General features: G+C 39.9%; 1 pseudogene; it reads right to left on the minus strand.

The window, feature by feature from the left end:
- Positions 1-228: 228 nt before the first annotated feature.
- Positions 229-21,823, minus strand: LOC121443328 (annotated as a pseudogene).
- Positions 21,824-25,107: the final 3,284 nt, after the last annotated feature.

Below are 25,107 nucleotides of genomic sequence, written 5' to 3' on the forward strand. Positions count from 1 at the left end.
ATGCCCAAAACCCATGTCCAAGTCAAACATGTAGCCAGAGCATTTGTAATCCTAGTGCTTCTACCAGGAGAGAAGAGAAGTGGAGAAACAAGAGTGCCTCTGTTTAAAGTGGAAGGCAAGAACTGACACCAAATGCACACTGTGACGTGTGCATTCACATTTACACACACACGCACAAAGATAATCTAAGTCTCTCATTTTGTAAAATAGAAACCTGTTCCTGATTACCTGCTGAAGATACTGTCCTTGTTCACCCTTCTCCGCAAACTGTGGGAAAGCCATGTGCAGAAACTGCAGTAGAATAATAGGTGGTATACTAGAAGACGTTTTTATCCATGGACTCAAACAAATCTCTAAGGGCTTAAAAAGAAAACAAATATTCATATAGAAAAACAGAAACATATTTAATATATGGTTATTTTGTAGTAATAAAAATGTTCCAAAATTATACAACACTATGAAGAATGATGGACACATTTCAAATGGGTGACCTGTATGACATGTGGCTTACACTTAAATAAAACTTCTGAGGATAAAATAGCACAGCTATAAAACATTTTCTAATCTAATTATTTATGAGATGATTCATTTCTAGTCAGGCATGGTAGTGTGTACCTATAATCTCATTTCTTGAGAGGATATAGCAATAAGATCTTGAGTTCAAGACCAACTTGGACTACATGGTGACATCCAGTCTCAATAATAAAGTGGGGGCTGTTCATTAATTACAATATCAAATTCCCCTCACATAGTAAAGAAGCACATGATGCTGGCCTTTAGAGAATACCCAATAGCTTAGGTAGGGAGCACACTTAGCTCGCATGAGGCCCAAGTTCAATCTTTAGCACCACAAAAATAGTAATTTAGATTTATTCTTACACATATTACTTATTAACATCAAGTAAGTTTTTTCTTAATAACAATCACAACAACACTACTAAAACTTATTTCTGTCACCTCTTAATGTCATTCCCAGGGATTTAACTAACAGAATTTGCAAACAAAATAACAACACAAAAAAATCCAAAGGTCTGGCCTGGGAAGAGGAGCCTAAGCTCAACTCCCAGAGCCCATTAAAAAAGCTGGAGACAATGGTATACACTTCTCATTTCAACCACAGAGAGATGGGAACAGGGAGACCCTGGGTTCCATGACCACCAAGACTTGCCTAACTGGCAAAGTTCCAGGCCAGTGAAAAATAAAAGATATTTGATCCTACGCAATGTGCTGGCTTTGTGGGAGCCTAGCCAGTCTGGATGTTCACCTTCCTAGATATGGACAGAGGGGGGAGGACCTAGGACTTACCACAGGACAGGGAACCCTGACTGCTCTTTGGACTGGAGAGGGAGGGGGAGAGGAGTGGGAGGAGGGGGAGAAGGATGAGAAGAGGGGGAGAAGGGTGGGGAGGAGGGGGGAGGGAAATGGGAGGCTGGAGGAGGTGGAAACTTGTTTTTTTTTTTTTTCTTCCTTTTCTCAATAATAAAAAAAAATGAAAAAAAAAAAGAAAGAAAAAAAAAGAAAAAGAAAAGATAAATGGCTCCCAAAGAACACCCAAGGCTGACCTCTGGCTCCACGTGCACTAATACACAACACACAAAAATGTGACTACATGCACATACTCCAAACAAACACCAGAAGGGAAGTTTACTCTTTGAAAGACAAGGAAAAAATATATTTAGTTTGTAATCTGCATACATTTCAAGTTATTTAATATAAGGATAAAGATATTCCATATAAATGAAGTGACAGACAAAAAAGAAATTAGTTGCTATTTGTTTGTTCATTTTTTTTTTACATAGGCCTGGCCATCCTGAAACCTACAGAGATCCATCTACTTCTGCCTCCTAAGTGCTGGGATTAAAGGCTTGGGGCACCAGGCCCAGTACTGCCACCATTTTCTTTTTTAAATAAAAAAGGTGCTGTGGCTTCACCTGGAGAGATGGTTCTGGGAGTAAGGTCCCTGCCGACAAGCCTGACTTGAGTTCAGTTCTCCTAGGACCTACTTACAAAAGCTGCCCTGACCTCTACACGTGCACATGGACACACACATACACACATGTAAGTAACATTTACTGAATAGGACAGCCCCTCTCAATATACGTACTGACCTGCAGTAATATACTGTGCTGAAGCCATTTCCCCTGAAGCTCTCAAGGCACCTGCATACCTAGGAACATTAAGTATAACAAACATAATTAAATTCATCCTGAAATTTAAATGAGAAGAAATTAAAAGAACTTATTAGGATACTGTTGAATTCAAATTTCTCAAAGTATTTTTCCCATTCTGATCTTATTCATATAAGCACAATGGACCTTCAAAAGCTATTAAACTTAAAAGCCACATACTTAGATTCATTACTCATCGAACATAACTCAGTCACTAGCAGGTCAATGTTCTAGCAGAGAGTACCTACTTTCAGCATTACTCGTCTAACAACGTTCTAGTAGAGAGTATCTACTTTCACTTTCAGCTTTATGATCCTCAGTTAATTTACAATAGCACAGAACACGAAACATCGAAAGGAAAAAAATCCAACCATGGTCACTGCTCACATATTATCTCATTATATAGAATCTCAATCCCCACTTACTGATAAATTCTCTATGGTAAAACATGGCTTTTCTACTACATTCACTAGAGTCTCTAATAATATCTCAGAGAAGAGACCAGTCAGAATTGCCCGCACGATCAACCTTGACAAACCTCAACTTTAGGTCGAATAAAGAAATAAACCAAAAATGAAAGCCTACATGATCTGTCTGCATTCCAGAACTGCAAAGTAACCCGAGATATGAAGTTGTCAGAGATACTTAGAGAAAATGGGATTTTTAGCTGGAGAAATAAAATGTTCTAGGTTGGCAGGAAAATAGATCACAACGCATTTGCATCTGTCAAAACTAATCAAATCCAACAAGGAAAAAAATAAACGACAAAACCAAACAGTGTGGTATGTGTCCCTACAGGTGTAAAGTATGCCTCAATTTAAAAACATAAAAGCACTTTGCTTACTTCAATAGGATGAAGGAGGCCACCAAAGAGATGTTAAATTCCTCCAACTCAAGGGCTTTGCTTTCCTGCCATCTCTTTATAATTTTTTGAAACTATAAGGTTTTTGTTTGAAGTTTTTGTTTTTGTTTTTGGTTTTTTAAATCTATAGAGTCAGATGGAGTGGAGGGCAGGAAACATCTTTAAGACTACTTCAGATTCTCAAAGAAATCAAAGCAGGACTAATTTACAAAACTTGAGAGCAGAGCACAGGTAGTGAACCAGTCAGTGAAGACAGGTAAGTGGCACAATGAAGTCTGTCCCAAAACATAACTTTTTTTAAAAAAAATATTTATTTATTTATTTATTATGTATACGATGTTCTGTCTGTGTGCATGCCTGCAGGACAGAAGAGGGCACCAGACCTCATTACAGATGGTTGTGAGCCACCATGTGGTTGCTGGGAATTGAACTCAGGACCTTTGGAAGAGCAGGCAATGCTTTTAACCTCTGAGCCATCTCTCCAGCCCCCAAAACATAACTTTTTAAAAGTAAAATGCAGATAAAAACATTAGAAGTGCGAAAAAATGATCTAAACATTTTGGGCTGGAGAGATGGCTTAGCAGCTTAGAGGTCCTTTGCAGAGGACCCAGGTTTAATTCCCAGCACCCACATGACAGCTCAAAATCATAACTCTAGTTTCATGGGATCCAATGCCCTTTTCTGACCTCCAAGGGAATCAAGAACACCGATTGTGCAAACTACATGCATGCAGGCAAAACACTCAAACATAAAATACTTCAAAAATCATTAAAAAAAAAAATCAAACCCGAAAGTTCTAATTTAGTCAAATTTAAAGTACTTAATTTAGTACCATAGTTAAAAAAAAAAATAAGTAAACACTCAGATTCTAAGAACATTTAGGAAAAGAAAAAAACCTAAAACTACTAACAAAAAAAGAAACAGCAACCACTCTCAGACCAGAAAGGCCTATGAAACTCTGAGAAATAACTATTAACCACTGAAGAAACAATTTCGACCCAGGATATTTGCACCAAGAGAAATGGGTTAAAAAAAAATAGTATTTTGAAAAAAGATCACAAAAGGCTTACTGTGAATGTATCAGGTCATATTTCTAAGTAAAAATAAAAGAGGAAAAAAAGTGCTAAAGATGAAAATAACTACCAGTATCAAGTACTAAATAATTTGTTCATATTTTCATTAAAAATCTTTCAATAAAGGCTCCCCAATCGCCATCATACAAACAGCTCATTATCATATTATTATAATGTATGTGTGCACACGTGCACGCACACATGTGTATGTCACAGAAGAGGGAAAACAACTGTCGGGCATCAGTTTTCCCCCTTCCACATATGGGTCCTGGGTACTGAACTCAGGACATGCAGTAGGCATCTTTACCAACTGAAAAATCTCACTGGCCCCCATGGCATTTTTTTTAAGGATTCATTTATGTTATTTCATGTACATGAGTGTTTTGTCTGCATATATGTATGTGCACCACACACGTGTGTCTGGTACCTACAGAAAACAAAAGAGGGTGTCAGCCCCTCTGGAACTGAAGTTACATATAGACAGCTAGGAGCTGCTATGTGGATGCTGGGAAAGTGAATACAGATCTTCTGCAAAAGCACTTTAGCAATTAAGTGCTCTTAACTGCTGAGCCATCTCTCTAGCCTCTACTATTTTTTAATTTATATTCACTAAGAAGAGATTTACAAATTCATAGGTTCTCAAAGCATATGACTTTTACTCACTTGTGTGACGGAATATAAAAACAAAGTTTTCATTCTTTTTTTAAAACTATCATTCAACTGTAGGGCCCAGCCATGTCAAGCTCAACAGAGGCCTGAGTTTCAGATTACCTGTTTCCAGGAAAGACCACAAACTGAGACCACCCAGGCACCACCAGGAATGAAGAGGAAAGGACCTAAAGTTCGTCCCAACCATTGTACAAAGGATCATCTAACGTCTATTAGCCTGCACACATCCATTCCTTTTCACCAAGACAACCCTAGACAAATGCCACCAATCAGGGGTCCTAAACCTGAGAAATCCCTCAGTCCAACCTCTGTTGCTGATAAAAGAAAAACCCACCCCAACTGAATTTGAGGCTCTCTGATCGTGCCAATGTGTTGGACACACAGACACCCCAAGTTCAACTTGAATAAAGGCTCTTTGCTTTTACATACAAAATTCAGTCTTGTGGTAGTCTTCTAGAGGCCCCAGCAACCTGCGCACAATGGTACAATGGAAAATAAAAACAAAGGTTTTGCTCTTTTTTAAAACCACCATTCAACTAGCATAGTTAAACCTTAACCTGAAGGGAACGAAATTAAAAGCATATAAACTGTTATTAACAAAGCTACTAGACAACTAAATGAGTTAGAACAGTTTGACAAACAGTGCTGGAAGATCTATATTACCTATATACAAAAAGAGATGGAGTAAGAACACATCTACCTCCTACCATACATGCAAATTAACAGGAAAAATTTCTCTTCCTTGAAAAAGGAAATGTGGCCAGATGTGATAGCTCACACCTTTAATACCAGCAGAGGTAGAGGCAAGTAGATTGCTGTAAACTACAAGACCAACCTGGTCTATATAGTGAGTTCCAGGAAAGACAGAGACCCTGTCTCAAACAAAACAAAACAAAAAACATAGTATAAATGTTGGCAATGTTATATTACAGAGTTCATTTCTAACATAACACCAGAAGAGATAAAATGAGAAATTAAAATTCAACTACATTAAAATATGATTTTTTAAATTTACTGTGTGCACTCATGTGCTGCACTGCACACATGAGGATCAGAGGACTTTCAGGTGTTCACTCCTTCTACTTTGCTGAAGAAGGGGCTCACAGCATACTTCAGCAAGCTAGTTTGTCTGTCTTTGTGCCTCCCATCTGGCCCTAAGAGTGCTGGATTACAGATGCATACCACTGTATCTGGTAATTTACATAGGCTCCAGGGACCAAACTCAGGTTATCAGGCTTGCATATCAACCATATTTGGCCACTAAGCCATCTCCCTAGCTCCTACATTAAAATATTTTTTAATGTGCTGGAAACAGACTACCCACAAAGTTAAACAACTCAGAATACAGAAAAAAAGTACTTATAAATTATCTAGTAAGTCAATTTAGAATGTATTTTAAAAACAACTGAATTTTTTTTTTTAAAGGGGGGGACAAATAACTCAAAAACAGGCTAAGAGGAATGGGGAGATGGCTCAGTAGTTAAGCACACTGACTGCTCTTGCAGAGGACCGGGGTTCAATTCCCAGCACCCACACTGCAGCTTACAGTGTCTGTAATTCCAGTATCAGGGGACCCAACACTGTAATTTTCTGTCCTGTTACTTTAAGAGACAAGCCCCGCCCACTCCCCTCCGTTCTGCAGAGGCAAGAGGATCTTCCTTCTGCTTCTAGCATGTGAGCTCTCTCTCTGCCCTGTCTCTCTTCGGAAGAGGTGGCTCTTTTATCCTATCCCCATCCCTCTCCCTTCCCTTTCCTTCCATAACCCACTAAATACTCACTGTGCATAGCATGCCTATCCATCTCTGTCTCTCACTTGCCAAGACCTCTCATCCACAACCTCCACCGGCCTGACCCAGAGAGGCCTCAGGTGGTGGGACCCAGCTGCCCCTTTTGGCCTGCTGCCGCCCCTCGGAGAATGGCACCATCTTATCTAAACCATTACAAATACCCATGACAAAACACCAAAAAACATAGATAGATAGATAGATAGATAGATAGATAGATAGATAGATAGATAGATGAATGTATTTTAAAAAACAAGCCAAAGATTTAAATAGACATTTTCAAAACATACAAATGTCCAATAAAGACCTGAAAAGATGCTTAACATCATTAGACATTAGAAACATAAATGAGACTATCAATCAGTCACCACTTTACACCTGTAGGCTAACTGCAATCAAATTCAGATTGTAACAAGTACTAAACAAAGGTGGAGAAATTAAGAGTCCTTTTCCACTGCTGGTAAAATGTAAAATGGTGCAGCATCTTTGCAGAAAATTTTGTTTCTCAAAATCTTATGACTAAACAACCCATTCCTAGGTTCAAAAACAAGAGAAATGAAAACGCTGTCCAAATGTTTGTACATGAATACCTGCAGTGGTTGGAATGAGAAACATCCCCCATAGGCTCATTTATTTGAGACAAGAGTCCCTAGTTTGTGGTGCTTTTCAGGCAAGTTCCAGACTTGCTGAGTAAGTAAGTGCATCATTAGGGGTGGCCTTTAGGAGTCTACAGACTTGTACGACTTCCTATTTCCACCCTGTTTCCTGTGTACAATAAAGGTGATCAGCCAGTTTCCTGCTCGCAGTCATGCCTTGCCCGCCGTCATACGTTTCCCACCATTACATCACCATGGGGTATCTACCATCCTTTTGGAACTATAAGCCAAAATAAATGTGGTGGAGATACTGCAAGCTTCATGGCCCGCAGAGAAATAAGGGAAGAATGACACTCAGGGTCAGCACGTTAACAGGTGCTGGGTCAAAACATCCAGAGTCCATCTGCAGGATTTACTTTTCTTAAGCACAGTAAGAATTTGGGAGAAGGTTTCCAAGTGACAGCTATCACAACAAAGCTTTAAGCATAGCTGCACAGAAGCTCCCTACAAGGTAGCAAAGCACCTGTGAACTTTACGGTAAGAATGAGATCTATTGGTTGATAAACAGAGCTAGGACTGAGGTAGGATTTGCAATAAGCATAAGGACAGAGTCTATTGGTGGAGAGGATGCAAAGTACATGGGACCACATAAGGACAGGTTCCCTTCACTGAAAGGCAAAGTATAGGATTCAGGTCTAAACAATGCCCCAGATTTGGGGGGATTTAGGAAGTCTGGCTCATAGAGTGGCAAAAAAGATCACCCAGGTTGTTAGACAGCATCCACTCCAGCATTTTCTTCCTATGACGAAAATAGGTCTAAGTGTCTTAATAAATCTTGTTACTCCAATGCTTTCTTTAAGCTGCACCTCCTATACAAGCCCTTTCTCTTCCTTAAGCGGAAAGTTTAGTCACAGGATTCTATAGCAGCATTACTCATAACAGTGGACACAAGCCAAATGCCTACCAACAAAATGAATAAAGAAAATTTTATATGTGTATACCATGAAACAGTAAGAGTAATACATGTTCAGCATGCATGAACCTTTGAAATATTATGCAAAATGAAGAAAGTCAAGTGGAAGACCACATCTTATACGATTATATGTATATGAAAGGCCCCTAATGGGCAAATTTATAAAATAGAAAGTAAATTAATTGCTGAAGATGGGTGGAAAAAATAAAAGATGTGACTACCAGTGAGTACACATGTCCATTCATTCATTCATTGGAGACAGGCTCTCACTATGTAGCCCTGGCAGGTCTGGAACTCACATGCAGAACAGCCTAGCCTTAAACCCAGAGATCACCCTGCGTCTTCCTCCTGAATGAATTAAAGGTGTGCACTACCATGCCTGACCACATTTCTTAAGAAAGGGAAGGTTTTCAAAGCAGTAACAGTCATTACAATTCTGTGAATAAAAACCATGGGTACATGAAAAGCGACCTGGTGTAATAAGTGTCTCAATGAAGATGCTATGAAAGTAGGGGCGTTCATTCAAAAGTGAGCCACCTTTACTCAGAGACTAAACCAGTTCTTTTCAGTCTTACCTTTTAAGGGCATCTTTGAGTTCAGGCACAGAACGAATACACTGAACTGTAGCATTCATGTAACAAGTGTTACCAAGGTTTGTCAATCCACATGGTAACTCCATCTGATAAAAGGGGATGGAGTAGGATTAACACATTTATAAAAAGACATAACATACATAAATCACAAAAGTTCACACTCTGAGTCAAGAACCATTTACCAGCCCTATCAACTAATATTCTACCTTCACACTAAAAGTGTTCTTTCATTTCCCTTAACAGAAAACTTTTACTTGTATCACACCAGCAACAATTCTGTTTTAATTCTTTTCTAAAAAATAGGGGCACAGCCTATCAGTTCTACATCTTTCCTAAAAAATAGGAGCACAGTCTATCAGTTCTACATCTTTTCTAGAAAATAGGGGCACAGTCTATCAGTTCTACATCTTTTCTAGGCTTGTAGGAAACGTGCAGTAGAAAGACTTCAGAACAAATACACAAAAACAGACAGACAAATGAGCTGGGCTTGGTAGTGCATGCCTGCAATCTCAATAGTCAGAAGAAAGGCACATCATAAATTCAAGATTGAGCAACACAGCCTGTCCCCAAATTCCCTTCACTTCCAAAACATGTAAAGTAGTAGGTGTGTGTCTATTTTAATTTGACAAGTCTTGACCATTTTCTATATTGATTTTGCATATAATAGATTTTGCATTTTGGAATAGAAGCCAGGTCATAGCTCAGTGGCAAGGTACTTGCTTTAGCATGTCCTCAGTTTGATCCTCAGTACCATTAAAAATATATATATATATAAACTGTATTTAACATGGAAGGTATTAAGAATTTAAATATCCTATCATTTAAACTTCTCTTTGATCCTGTTTTCTCATAAGTAGTAAATATTTCAATAGAATTATCTTCCCAATACATATCTACTATATGTCGATATATGTATATTTGTGTGTGCATTATATAACACCTCCATCTGTAAAAACAGTCTTTAATATTTCATAGCTTTGAAGTATAAAAGCATAAGCCCTGAATTAGGAATGTTACATTTAATAATAAATAGAAATTAAGCTTAAGTTAAAACCACATGTAAATGAAGGAAAGCTATAATAATCAAAGTATACAATATCAAGGAACTCCTGAGTTTTATGATGACCTGTCTAGGGGAAACATTAAAATTCTGCTCATTGCTAGCACACATCAATGTTAGTAATTAAATCAGAGCCTTTAGATACTACTTTCTGGAAGGCATCTTAATAACTGTCCTTCAAAAAGTAGTGACCCAACATAAACTCTGGTGTCTTACAGCAGTTGCTAACTGTTCTTCTGTCATGTCTTCTACGAAGACAGTTTTAGCTGAGGGTTCTTCTGGAAGAGCATCTGCTGACCCCATCATTAGTACAGTCATTCCCTGTTACAAAAGAAATAAGTTCATGAAAATACTTAAAAGTTGACAATGTTATGTTCAATAAAGGGAAACTCAAAAGAACTCATACTTCAGCATGGTTCTACTAGCCAAAGAAAGGTAAATCTACATAAAACAGATTCATGGCAACCTAGCCCTGGTGGTAGCTGGAGGGAGTGACTTTAAATGGGCCTGTGTTTCTTTAGTAAGATGAGCAAACTTAGAACCTTAAGAACATCTATGAGCTTGGCACCACAGCACTTGGGAGGCCAAGGTCTGGGCACCCTGACTTCTAGTCCAGTCTGGTCTCCACAGTTCCAGGACATTTTGAGACCCTGTCTCAAAACAACAACAATAAACCAATGACTGGTCCAACTGGAAACCCACACTATGAAAGGGAGCCCATACCTGATACTTCCTGGATGGCCAGAAACCAGAGGCTGGATAGTCCAGAGACCCAGGACAGAACCAAACATGAATAAAGGAAACATGAATGATTCCTAATAATATTCTGTTATGCTCCTAGATTGGTACCTAGTCCAGCTGTCATCAGAAGCTTCATCTAGCAACTGACGGGAGAAGATGCAAAAACCCATAACCAAACATTAGGTAGGTCTCAGGTAACACCAAGCAAAGGGATTTTAAGAGCCAGAGAGGTCAAGGACACCACCAGAACACAGTCCACAGAATCAAAGCAAGGCTCATAGGGGCTCACAGAGACTGATATGAAAATCAGAGAGCCTGTATGGGTCTGAGGTAGGTCGTCTGTATATATGTTAAAGTCGTGTAGTTTGGTATTCTTATAGGACTCCTAACAGTGGAAATAGAGGTGGTCTTTATGACTTTTTTGCCTGCTCTTGGGACCCTTTTCCTCGTACTGGGTTGCCACATCCAACCTTGATATGAAGGTATGTGCCTAATATTTCTCTAACTTATTATGCTGTATTCATCCCTGAAAGGCCTTTTTTCTAAAGGGAAACAGAGAGATCTCCATGAACTTTTTATAACACAACAGCAAAGCAATACTACACCATCACTAAGGAAACTTTTTCCAAAGCCGTCTAAGGAAGCAAATATTTAAATATGCCAATAATCAGTAAGAAAACAGGAAGGAGTATTAAGCTAGGCAAGACGGCACACACATATAGGTTATAATTCTAGAACTTGGGAGATCTGCAAATATCTGGCATGGGAGGTCTTTAAAAGTTATCCTCTAGGGCTGGAAGATAAATGCAACAGGTCTTAAAGCACTTGCCATGCAAGCATGAGGACCTAAGTTCAAATCCCCAGAACCCACATAAAACCAGACACAGTAACACTCATTTCTAATCCCAGTGTTTCTAGGCAAGAAGACACGGGAAAACTCCCAGAAGCTCAAAGGACCAACTTGCCTGCCTTACACAGCAGCAAACAAACAAACAAACAAACCCTGTCTCAAACACAGTGGAAGGCAAGAACTGATCAATGTTCTCCCCACTCCCGTGAAAATATCCTCACCAAACAAACATAAAAAAAAAATCTCTTAAAAGATTTAAAATTAATCACACCAATTCCCACAAGGTTTTCCTGGTCTAAAAGAACTCACTGGTCAATGATTTCATATATGTAAAGAACATCAATCTTTAACTCACTCAGAAAGGAGAAATTTTTCTCCAACTCTCTTAAAGAGCTCAGCATAATTCTGCCAATAAAAATATAGACTAGCGGGGCTGGAGAGATGGCTCAGTGGTTAAGAGCATTGCCTGCTCTTCCAAAGGTCATGAGTTCAATTCCCAGCAACCACATGGTAGCTCATAACCATCTGTAATGAGATTTAGTGCCTTCTTCTGGCCTGCAGACACACACAGACAGAATATTGTATACATAATAAATAAATAAATATTAAAAAAAAAGCCGGGCAGTGGTGGCGCACGCCTTTAATCCCAGCACTCAGGAGGCAGAGGCAGGCGGATCTCTGTGAGTTCGAGGCCAGCCTGGTCTACAAAGGGAGTTCCAGGACAGGCTCCAAAGCTACAGAGAAACCCTGTCTCGAAAAACCAAAAAAAAAATAACTAATTAATTAATTAATTAAAGACTAGCCAGGTGTGGCGGCACAGACCTCTAACCCCAGCACCAGGAGGCAGAGAAAAGAAGATCAGTTCAAGGCCATCCTCCACTACAGACAGAGTTCAGGCCCACTCTGAGCTACTTGAGACACTATCTCTATAAAAATGAAGATTGACATGCCTCATGATCATACATATAAACATCCTAAATAAGAAACAGAACCCAGCAATACATTAAGGAGGTAAATATGTCCTCCTCCCAAACGGTCACAGCACTCAAAGTGCTGTCTGTGAAACTCCACTGGCACCTGAGATTCTTTCAGAAATATTAACTCACAAATATTTTCACAACCAGGCCTGGCGGCACATGCCTTCAAGCCCAGCAGATGAATCTGCGAGTTTAAGGACTACAAAGAGTCCATGCCAGCCAGGACTAGATAGTGAGACCCTGACTGATGTTCTGTATTAGAACAAGAAGAACCATGAAGCTGCTATGTCCACTGAGTGGTGCGAGTGCTGCAAATGCTGAGTCAGAACGTGGGTTAGGGACTTCTCTCAATTTCTTACTGTGTATGAGTAAGTCTGTGTGTACCACATGTGATGCTCAGAGGACAATTTGCAGAAGTCACTTCTCTTCTACCATGTGGGTTCCAGGGACTGAACTCAAGTTTCAAATTTAGCTGCAAAGATTTACCATGGATCCAATTGCCAACTCCCTTTGTAATTACTTTTACAAGAATGAATATTTTTTAATATCTCAGTTTTAATGTCCCAACATGCTAAATATCAATGGACAAAACCCATAACAACACACTGAGGTTTATTGCACATTTTTTCTTTGACACAGAGTCTTATTCATTATGTAGCTCTGACTGATCTGGACCTTCCAGAGATATACCTATGTCTGCCTCCAGAGTGCTAGAATTAAGAGCATTTATACCATACCAAACAGACACACACTCTTCATTCTATTTCTGAGGCTGAAGCAAGACTGCCTGAGCCAGTTCAGAGCCAACATGGGCAACGTTTAGAAATACTGGGTTGTAGGGGTGGGTGAGACTCAATGAGAGCACAGTTGGCATGTACCTCAGTGGTGAAAAGCTTGCCTAGCATGCACCAGACCCACAGTCCCATCCCCAGCACCAACGACAGAGGATGGGTGATAAGTAACAGTGAAATTGAACAAAGCATTAAAAAAAAAATCAGATGATCATTTTAACAAACAGAAAAATTAACAGTCATTCATAATTTTAAATTTCAGTGAATTAAGATAAAATGTCCACTCTCACTGTTTTCTATTTAACAGTACACTAAAAATTCTAACAAGAATTTAGGAGAAAAAAACAAAACCGGAAGTAATGACGACTAAAAGGGCGAGAGTAAACTCATCATTTGCAGATATTGTTCCTGTGTATGTAAAGACCTCAAAGCAATCTCCAAAAACATTACTGGAAGAATCAAGTGTTAAAATCACAGAATAAAAAAAAATAGAAAAAAGAAAATCAATTATATTTTTAAACACTAGTCATGAACACTAAAAAACAATTTTTAAAAATATTGTTTTCAACAGCAACAGAATATTAAATTCTAGAATGTGGAGCTGGAGAGATGGCTCAGCAGTTAAGAACACTGGCTGCTCTTCCAGAGGACATGGGTTCAACTCCAGTTCCTAGGGATCTAACACTCTCACACAGACATATATGAAAACAAAAGACCAATGCACAGAAAGTGAAGATGAATAAAACCATTTATAAAAATTCTTAGAATCTAACAAAGTCAGGCAAAGTCTCTATACCAAAAAACTACAACTCTGCTATAACAAAATACCTAAACAAAATAGGAAGCATACCATACTCAAAGACTTAGTACTCAAATGTAGATTCATTCTCTCTAAATTGACCTAAAGATCTATATAATTTTCAAACAAGGTCAACCTGAAGAAAATGATTTCTTCTAAAATTACAAATGAACTGAAAAATATTTTAAGAGGAAAAGTGTAGAGAATTCACAGTACCTTATTTCATACAGACTTATTTGCTTTTGTTATCAAGACCACATGATACTACTATAACTTTAAGCTACTAGATCAATGAGACAAGAGCTCATAGACAGACCTGTATTTGATTTTCAATAAAACTTAAAAGAATTATAAATAAATGATGCTGAGTAACTAAAAATACACATTTAAGAAGGGCTCTTAGGATTTATTTTGGTGAAATAACAGGGTCATTTCATTGCAATGAGTGTTCTTAATACTTACATTTTTTATTTTGATGTTTCCCCAGTCATCGTCCTATTTCAAAGACAAACAAAAATGTTTAACCACCTCTGCACAATTATTAAATTTGAAGCTACCTCAAATTAAAATTTACATGCCTGTCCCAAAACTAGAAATTCAATCCAGACCAGCTTGACTTTACATCACAAACTTCGATGTCTTTTAACTTAAACCTCTCTGATGCTCTGTTACCTTAGTTTTAAAATATTAATAATATACATTGGAAAGAAATGGAAAATCATAAAAGTCTGGTATAGGAGATATACACAATAAATGTTAATTATTATTAATCACCGTTTTAAATTAGTATTTTCTGCTATAGTCCAAAGTAAACTAAAGGACACACTCAGCACAAACTAGTTATCCGAGTCCCTGAAGGCCAAAGATAGAATTTAGGAAGTAAACAATTCTCCTCAATATCTATTCCTAACAAACAGGGCAGGCAGGCAGTTCTTCCAGAATGTCACATCAAACCCAACAAAAATATTTTTCTGCTATTCTATTCTTATGTGGTATTATAAACAATAAAAGAAAAAAACTCATCATTTTGTGGCCCCTCATCAAAGGCTGCTAATCTTGAACTCTCATTATAGAGTTTGTGTGATCATTACAGAGGAACAAGAGGGGAAATAGCTTTTCTCTCCTTTTAAATAAGCATTTTTATCCTCCCATCTCTAGGTGGAAGTTAGATAACAATGAATTTTTTTAATGTGCATTAGTGTTTTTTGCCTGTATGTACATTTGGTATGAGGGGTTCCAGCTGCCCTAAAGTTACAGACAGTTGTGAGCTGCCATGTGGGTGCTGGAAATTGAACCCTGGTCCTCTGGAAAAATAGCAAGTATTCTTAACCACTGAGCCATCTCTCTAACCCCCACAACAGTTAATTACTCTTCTTTTTTCCTTTTTCTTTTTTTTTTGGGGGGGGGTTGTTTTGGTTTGGTTTTTTTGGTTTAGTTTTTCAAGACAGAGCTTCTCTGTGTAGCCCTGGCTGTCCTGGAACTTACTCTGTAGATCAGGCTAGCCTTGAACTCAGAGAGATCTATCTGCCTGCCTCTGCCTCTTGAGCACTGGTATTAAAGTAATTACTCTTAAGAGAAAAATATTTTTCTTTAAAATGTAGAAAAGCGGGGGAAAATGTATAAGTGTCCCATTATTTGAAAACCAGGGCTTTGATGAAGATGTTAAATTCAATTTCAACATTCATATACATTATAAAAATATATACTATGGTATTTAAAAAAAAACAAATTACCCATACTGTTCCTTTTTTATTATTCTATAGTTTATGTGTATGAATGCATACCTGGTATCTTGGGAAGTCAGAAGAGGGCATCAGATCCCCTAGAACTCTAGTTACAGACAGTTGTGAGTCCCCAGGTGGGTGCTGAGAATCAAATCTGAGTCTTTTGCAAGGCCAACAAGTGTTCCTAACAACTAATCCATTTCTCTAGCCCCTGGTTGTATATTTTTAACACATAAAATTTTCCATCTCTGTACATGAAATTATCAAAGATATGCAAATCCATTTTATGCTAGTCTACAACAAAAATAAACATCTTCATAGAAAAATTCAAACATTATAGGATGCTATAGTCCCGACCACTGGAGGTATCTACTGAAAAAAATTTTAAATGACACTTTGCAATATTATATTTTGAAATAGACATGATGTTTCTCACATACAGAACACCACTAGAAAGGGTTTAAACAGGAGGCAGAGGCAGGCAGATCTGTGTGTTCAAAGCCAGCTTGATCTACCTGGGGAGATTCAAGCCAGTCAGGACTACATCATAAGATCATGTCTCCAAAAATGTACATTAGTAATAATCATAGTGTCTAGTATTAATTATATAAGCAGTATTAATAAAATTTTAGATCACTTTTACCTTCAGTGTTCCTCCTTTCACCATAACTTTTTGTCTGGCTGGCTGGACTCCAGTCAGTGCAAAAAGCTGGGCCTTGAACACCATTGGAGGTTCATCAGTATTCAATTCTACACCTTCAAATTTCTCCTTTCCCCATTTTACTGTAACTGTAAAGAAAAACATAATTATTTTTCACTTACATACTTTTAAATTTATAGACCTCAAAATCAGAAAATACTTAGGGAATAACTCTTAAAGGTGAAAATATGCCAGGACCTACCATTTAGGAGATAGAGACAAGCCATCTTTGTGAGGCCCAAGCCAGTCAAGACTACAGAGAGACCCTGTCTCAATCCCAACCCTCCAAAAGGAAAAGTCAAAATATATCCTTCATTGTTTTATTTCCCAAATGAGTAATGTACATGCAATGGACCCAAAACAAAATTTTACTAGATCTAATTTGGTTTCTCATTATATAAATAAAGCTTGCTGAGAGCACAGTTCAGTGGTACAGCATCTGCCTAGCATAGAGATGACATGAGCTAAATTCCCAGCACTGCAGGATAAAAGAGGGGGAGGAAGAAGGGGAGGAGAAGAAAGGGAGATAAGAAAGGAAGGAATGGGACAGGGAGCAGAGGGGAAAGAAGAGACTAACTTGAGAAGTTGATTGATTCATGTCACAAAATTGGTTATTAACTATCATCCAAGTATTCTAAATTATACATCAATAAGTTCTGTATATCAAGATGAACCTCTGATCCCACTGAACTATCTCCCAGAATAAAGTTCCCAGCCTTCAGGATGTGTTAGCTTAAGAACCATTTAAAGCAGTGGTTCTCAACCTCCCTAATATTGTGACCCTTTAATACAGTTCCTTATGTTGTTCTGAGCTCCCAAACATAAAATTATTTTCATTGTTAATTCATAACTATAATTTTACTACTGTTATGAATCATAATGTAAATATCTGTTTTTCGATGGTCTTAGGCAATCCCTGTGAAAGGGTCAAGACCCACAGGTTGAGAATCACTTACTTACAGCAATAGACACTGCTGGAACAGTGAGTCCGAAAGACAAAAGAGATTGTGAGAAAACAAAACAATCTCAGCAAGCGATAGTGGCGCACGCCTTTAATCCTAGTACTTGGGAGGCAGAGGCAGGTGGATCTCTGTGAGTTTGAGGTCAACCTGGTCTACAGAGCTAGTTCTAGTTCTAGGAAAGTCAGGGCTACACAGAGAAACTCTGTCTCCAAAAAGAAAAAAAAAAATTGAGGGAAGAAAAGAATACTGAAAACAGGGTAAGGAATTATAATTCAGGCTGAGTATGTAGTTGCACACTCAGGAAGTGAATTCTTGGGCCCATGAGATGGTTCCGTGGGTAAAAGCCTGATGTTCGGTTTACAAGCTTGATGACCCGCATTCGATTTCCAGATCTCAGTGTAGAAAGGTAAAACCAACTCCCAAAAGTTGTCTTCTCAAAATGTGTGCCTGCACATGCAAACTGGCATGTGTGTATATGTGCACACACATGCACCATTCTTTTTTAAAAAGTATTATACTTCTAAATTATAAGAAAGGTGTATGAAAAATAAAAGGTTGTTTCCCAAACAAAGAGATACTCAAGTGTTCAAAAAAATCCAAAGAAATGTTGGCTACATATGTGAGCTATGGTCTCCCTGCCTCCATTATTTGGGGTTTTGAGGTTTAAGTTTTAGCGTATAGCTGAGACTGGGCTCAAACTGGTAATTCTCCTGCCTCAACTTTCTGAGTACACATGCCTGCAAGCACAGAATTTTAAAAGTCTTTTAACTTTTTATTACATTTTACTTATTACTGAGCATATATGTTTATGTATGGGGTGTGTAAGCTATTGCAAGCATATTAAGGTCACAGAATAACTTGCATGGGTTGATTCTCTCCATCCACCATGTGGATGGGTACTGAGGATGCAACTCAGATCATACAAAGCACTTTTACTTCACTGTTCCCGCCCTACTCCCCGCCACAAATGTTTCTCATGACGGTTAGTGAGGGTATAGAAAAACTAGAATCCTGTGCACAGCTGGTGTGAACATAAAATAGCAGTTGCAATGGAATAAACAGGAACTACCTCAAGAAAAAATTAAGCTAGGTAGTGGTGGCGACCACTTTCAGTCCCAGCACTCAGGAGGCTGAGACAAGAGAACCTGTGAATTGGAGGAGGCCAGCCTGGTCTATAAAATGCAAGTTCCAAGACAGCCAGGATTATATAGAGAAACTGGCTCAAGAAATACAAAAAAAAAGCATGGCTCAACTTCAAATAGCTAACTTTTGAAATATGTAAACAATAAAACTCAAGCAAATATACTGAAAACTGAGTCTTTTCAAAAATGGAAATTTCAAAACAAATTCCAGCTTCTAGAAATCAAAACTTTAATTCCTGACCCAGACTCCACTTCTAAACTCTATCAACAGAGTATGCTAAAGCCAGATTTAATGAGTCCAGAGAGAAGGCTCAGGAGGTAACAGCACTTGTTGCTAAGCCTGACAACCTGGGTTCAATCAGACAATCCACATGGTGGAAGAAGAAATCAATTCCCATGACCACCAAACACATTTTGCATGCACACCCACCTCATACAGAATAAATAAACATTGATTTAATAATAAGTACATTACCCATCTTTAGAGAGAATCTAATATAGAGATGATGTGATAGTTATAATGATGTTTATTATAAAGATTAAAGGCTCAAAGAACAACAATTTTCTTTTTAAGACATGGTCTTACTATATAGCCCTGACTATAATTTGAAGTGTAGATCAGCTTGGCCTTGAACTCACAGGAAGATTCTGCCTCCCAATGCTGGGATTAAAGGTGTACACCACCACACACACAACTAAACAAAAGTCTTGAGTAAGGAAGTATTATTTATTGTTCTGTTTGATCTTGCTTTTTTGAACAGGGTCTTCCTGTGTAGCCTACATTGTACCAAAATTTACTGTCCTTCTGTCTCAGTGCTTCAAATGTTGAGACTAGAGATATGAACCACCATAACCCAACCAGGAAAGATTTCTTGAAGGAATTATTAACTTTTGAATTATCACTGCCAACTTTTGAGTTGAATCTCAAAGCAAAGGTCAGAGAAGTATTCTTAAAACAGACAAGGAAAACAAAAATTTAGCATGAGTTCTGAGATAGCAATAATTCCTAGAGTGTATTAGAAAGTAGCAGAGAAAACTGGAAGCTATTAACAAGGGTGAAGTGGAAAAGGCAGCATATGGCCAGGCAGTAGTGGTGCATGCCTTTAATTCCAGCACTCGGGAGACAGAGGTAGGCCAGCCTGGTCTACAGAGCAAGTTCCAGGACAGTCAAGGCTACACAGAAAAACCCTACATCAAAAAATAAAAAAAAATAAAAAGATAAAAAAAACAGAAGAAGAAGAAGAAGAAGAAGAAGAAGAAGAAGAAGAGAAGAGGAGGAGAAGGGGAAGGAGAAGAGAAGAAGGAAGAAGAGAGGGAGAAGGGAGAAAAAGAAGAGGGAGAAGGGAGAAGAGGGAAGAAGAAAGAGGAGGAGGAGAAGAAGAGGGAGGACAGGGAGGAGAGGGAGGAGAGGGAGAAGAGGGAGAAGGGAAAAGGAAGGAGAAAAGAGAAGGGAGGAGGGAGAAGGAAGGAGGAGGAGGAGGAGGAGAAGGAGGAAGAAGAAGAAGAAGAAGAGCAGGAGGAGGAGGAAGGGTAGCATATGGCACACTGAAACATACATATGGTCTTTTATGGTAATGTGTAATCCCTGAAAGAGTTAAAGAATAAAGGCTGCTTGGTGTGTTTGATTATTAGACAACTCTAACAGGAGCAGGAAAAATAGGTTCAAATATAGCATAAATTGTAATCTAAAGAGACAAAAAGCAAAGACACTGAGAATACAGTTTAGTGGTTTCTACTTAGCATGCACAAGTTCCTCCTAGGTTTGATCTCCAATAACACAATAACAAGTTGCGTGTGTGTGTGTGTGTGTGTGTGTGCGCGTGTGTGTTTCCTTCTTTTTTGGTTTTTCGAGGCAGGGTTTCTCTGTGTTGGTTCCCTGTCTGTCCTAGAACTTGCTCTATAGACCAGACTGGCTCTAAAATAAGAGATCGGCCTAACTCTGCTGGGATCAAAGCATTACCCACCATATGTGGCCTACAAGTTTTAAAGTAATGTATAATAATAGTACAAGATAAAAAAATAAAAAATAATAATACAAGCTAAAGATAACACAGGACAAATGAAAATAGTATTAGATATAAAGGAGAGGACGCCAGGTGTTGTGGTGTACATTTTTAATCCCAGCAATTGGGAGGCAGAGAGGGGCGATCTTTTGAGTTCCAGGCCTGCTAGGCCTACACAGCTAGCCCTTGTCTCCTGTCTCCAAACAAAAAAAATAATAAAAGAATCCATCCTAAGATTAACTACTATTCTTGGTTCATATAATTCTTTAAAAGCAATCAATGTCTTATAAAGGATGTCAAAGTGGAGAGTCAGAATAATCAATAAACCACATCCATAGGCAACTGGAGTTGCCATATACATTTCTGGAAGCCATTTTGACTAAGAGTAGGAAAAGTGAAGTCCATTAACTAAGGAAAACATGATCCTTGGTCAGTATCTTGGAAAGCCTGAAAGAAAAGACTGCCAAATGCCAAAGAGAAAGAAACAGCACTCGCCAGTATTTGTATTGATCTACCCTTTGAAGCTAACACTATGCTGCATCTTCGCAGTCTAAAGCAATGTATGCTGAAGTTAAAACGAAGCATCAAAAAGACTGATTTGCAGACGGCTTCGAGATAGAACTGAAATTGGCACAAAGGGGGCGGTAGAACCAAAAGGGTGAGCAAAGGGAGCTACTGAAGCAACCCCAAAAGCAGAAGACAAGCAAACCTTATACCCGAGACCTTCCCCCAACTTCCCTCCATGCTCATTTCACTGCTATCATCCAGGAGCTCAAAGCAAGCACGCTCGACCAGCCTGATCTTCTGAGCCCCAGGACACACCTTCACCTTTCCCAGCACACTAGGTCAGCGACAGAAAGTATTCTGCAGAGTCACGACTCTTGAGGTTTTCCGTGTCTCCACCCCTGCTCCCACCCCACCCACTCGGAGACACGGCGGACAAGCTCCCACACGTAGCTGGGCGCCGACTCGCGCGGCGGCTACCCCGCACTTCCCACAGTGGCCCTCCGCGGCTGTGCCCTGCGCGCGCCTCTGCAGGCTGGGCCTAGGCGGAGGCCTACCATCGGCTGCGAGAGCGCGGCGGGAGGGAGGATGGTGCTCACCGGAGTAGAGAGGCATGGTGGGGCAGAAGGGAGGAAACGGCGCGGGAGGCTGGGTCTGACAAGGGCGGCAGAGGGATCTGAAGCAGCTCGTGGAGCCTGCCGGGGACGAAGCACGGTGGTGGCGGTAGCTCCGCTGCGACAAGCCTCATTCAAACCGGCCACTAGCGATGACGCAGCAGCACGCTGTTCGCCCAGGGAGCCGCTGCAGGAGGGAGGCGCTGCACGGGGCAGAGGCGGGGCCGGGGGGAGGGAAATAAAGGGAAGGGGGTGGGCCAAGTGGAGGAGGGGACCGGGGACGGGGGGGCGGCCGGGGGAGGTGAGGGAGGAAGGCGGGGCCTGGAGGTGAGGGGCGGGCTGAAGTTGTGGGGGCGGGGCCTGGGAAGAGCAGCGTGGCCCGAAGGATGATGGGAGTGCAGGGCAGGCTGAGGGGAGAGGTGGGGCCTGATGCTTAAAGGAGGAAGAGGAGTTAGTTACGAGGAGCGGAGGAGGAAAGAGGCACAGATTGAGGAGCAGCGGCGGGGGCCTGGGGTAGAAAGCCAAGGAGATAGGCCATAGAGGGGTGGGAGGAACTTGGTGGTGAGTAGAGGAAAGTGAGCAGGCCGACGCCTGGAGGTGTATCGGAAGGAGCAAAGGTGGACACTGGAAGGACTGAGACTAGCAAAGGAGTGAAAGTGGAGATCCAGGCCAAGAGGGGGAGGGGGCCTGGTGGGATGCAGTCCACCCGCAGGCCTCGAGGCCCTTGCCCTGCCACAGGTTCTGTACTGTGCTTTCATTAACCTGTCCGTTGCCTTTTACTAACTCATCACATTTCCGGTTTGTTTGTTTGTTTTTGAGAAGGTCTACTTCGAGGCAGGGTTTCTCTGTGTAGCTTTGAAGCCTGTCCTGGCACTCTGTAGACCAGACTGGCCTCAAACTCACACAGATCTGCCTGCCGCTGCCTGGGATTAAAGGCGGGCGCCAACTGCAAGTTTATGGATAAACAAGGCCAGTGGAATATGATCAAATATCAGGGGTATATATAATTTTTATGGGTTTTGGTATTTGGCCTGCGCGTATGTCTGAGGGAATCGGATCCACTGGAACTTGAGTTACTGACAGTCATGAGATGCCACCTGGGTGCTGCAAATTGAAACCCGGTCCTTTGGTAGAGCAGCCAATGTCTTAGCCACTCCCCAGCCCCAATATCAGAGTTTTCATAAATCTTACTAATGTATCCATGACAAGAGAGGAAGACCTTACAATCACATTTGTTAACGGGACTTTATAAACTATACCACTGTTTAGGATGCTTTCTTCCTCTTAACATGAGTTTTGTCTGTCTTTAACACCCCCCTTGTTGCTTCCTCTTTCATATGAACAAAGGCTACTCCTATCAAGTCATAGCCATTCTCTCCTTTCTCCCACTAGTGTCTAAAGCACTCAAAATAGGATACAAAATGAATAAAACACAGATCCTGTCTAATAAGGCCTAGGATAACTCAAAGTATCACCATATGCGTTCATTAAATCCAGGACTCTCTAAATGGAGCCCTTTGCTGGAAGCAACAAAAACCAGAGCTGGCCAGGGATGAAGAAAGAACTATCTGGCTCAGCCTCCTCCCCAAATGCATTGAGGCGTGTGGCGTGGACTTCGCCAAGTGGAAAAGCCCCTCAGTGGTTTGCCATAGCTGCAGTAACCAATGGCCACAAACTTGGCCATTATCTTATCAGTGGTGTAGTCAGGAACCCGGGGAGCCTTAACCATAAGGTGTTGGCAGGATAACTTCCCCTGGAAGTACCAATGGAGAAATCTAGTCCTTGCCTTGTCTAGGTGTTACAAGCGGTCCATGTTCATTGGCTGCTAACTCCATCTCTGCCATGGTTATCATGCTTCCTTTGCCAGCTTTTTCTGACTTTGCTGCCTCCCTCGTTATAAGCTCCCAATAATTACACTGGCTTCACCTGAATAATTCAGGCCAATCTTCTCAAAGTCTTTAAACACACAAGTAAATCACTATTTGAAGGTAGTATTCACAAGCTCAGGGATTTATATGTGGACATGTTTGCAGGAGCTTTGTTTTATCTGCAAGATACTTCCAAAAACAAGCATGTAAGATAAAAAAAAAAATCTACTGTCCTTTCTTATAACATCTTTAACTTTATTCCAATATTTTTTCTCTGCTTCATAATTCTTGGAGAAAAAGGTCTGCCTTAAATATTTTAAGAAATACATTGTGTCTAGGACAGTGCTTTGCTTTAAAAGATGTTCAAATATTTTCTAAATGGATGCGAAACATAGTTGAAGATCAATAGAGATGCAGATTGTATCAAGTAAATACATGTTTCTGTGACAAAGAGGCCTCAAAATTCAGCTGTTTGAAGTAGAGGGTTGTGGAAGAGTCAGAGAAGAATGAAGGAAAGGTTGGTGCCACCTATTACACTAACTGAATATAAATGGGGCCGATCAGACAGCTCAGTGGGCAAAGAGGCTCTGAGTTTGAGCTCTGGAACCCACTGATGGAAGGAGAGAGCTCACACCCACAAGTTGATCTCTGACTCCGTGCAGAGAACAAGGGAGACAGAGAGGGACACACCCAGGGCAAGAAGTCAGGCAGCCACTAATCATCTAGACATGAGAAGCAGTGAACGTGAGCTATACAGAATGAAAGAAAGGTAAAAAATAAATAAATAAATGAATAAATAAATAAATAACAAAAACACCAACGGCAAAAAAGAAACAGATTAAGTTAAAGGGGTAGCCAGAAATAAACCTAAACTAGGCCAAGTAGTCATAACTGATAAGAAGTCTCTGTGTCATGATTTGGGTGCTGGTTGGTGACCCAAAAGAAAAAGCCTGATACAACTGGATTCCCAGGAAGTAGAGTTAGCATGGTTGTAAGTCACTATTTGGGTGCTAGGACTTGAACCCACATTGTCAGGAAAAGCAGCCAGTTGTCTTAACTTTGAACTGGCTCTCAGCCCCCTCAGCCATTTTAAACAATTGCTGTTTGTACCAATTAGCATTTAACCAATCTTTTAATATTTACTATCTATTAGCAGTTAATGATGTGTACTATTCTATTTATGTGTATATATAGCAGTTATATTTCCACTTAGATTATGAATAGTTCATTGTACTGATGACTAGTTTGACTAGAGCTTTCAGGATTGTATAATGTTCTGACATACTGCAGTGTTTATATCTGTAGAGTCAACTAGATGACTCAGTGTGTAGAGGTGACTGCACGCAAGCCTGATAAAACCCGAGTTCAATTCCCATATTTCACCAGGTGGCAGGAGAAAACTGATTCCTGAGAGCTTTCCTGTGGCCTCCATATGAGTACCATGGCATGAAAACCTCTGCACACCTCTGTACTCATATACACATGAACACACAAATTAATAAATACTATAATGTGATCTATATTGTCTACTTCATGTCTGCACAATAGTTGCATCTCACTTCTTTATCTGTGTGCTCCCTAGCTCTAGCACAGACCACCATAAACTAGGAAATATATTTATGAATGTTAGTAATGGAATTCAGAGAAGAATTGA

Source organism: Microtus oregoni, unplaced genomic scaffold, assembly GCF_018167655.1.
Source record: "Microtus oregoni isolate MIOR12 unplaced genomic scaffold, Mior012 000105F_000, whole genome shotgun sequence".
Lineage (NCBI taxonomy): Eukaryota > Metazoa > Chordata > Mammalia > Rodentia > Cricetidae > Microtus > Microtus oregoni.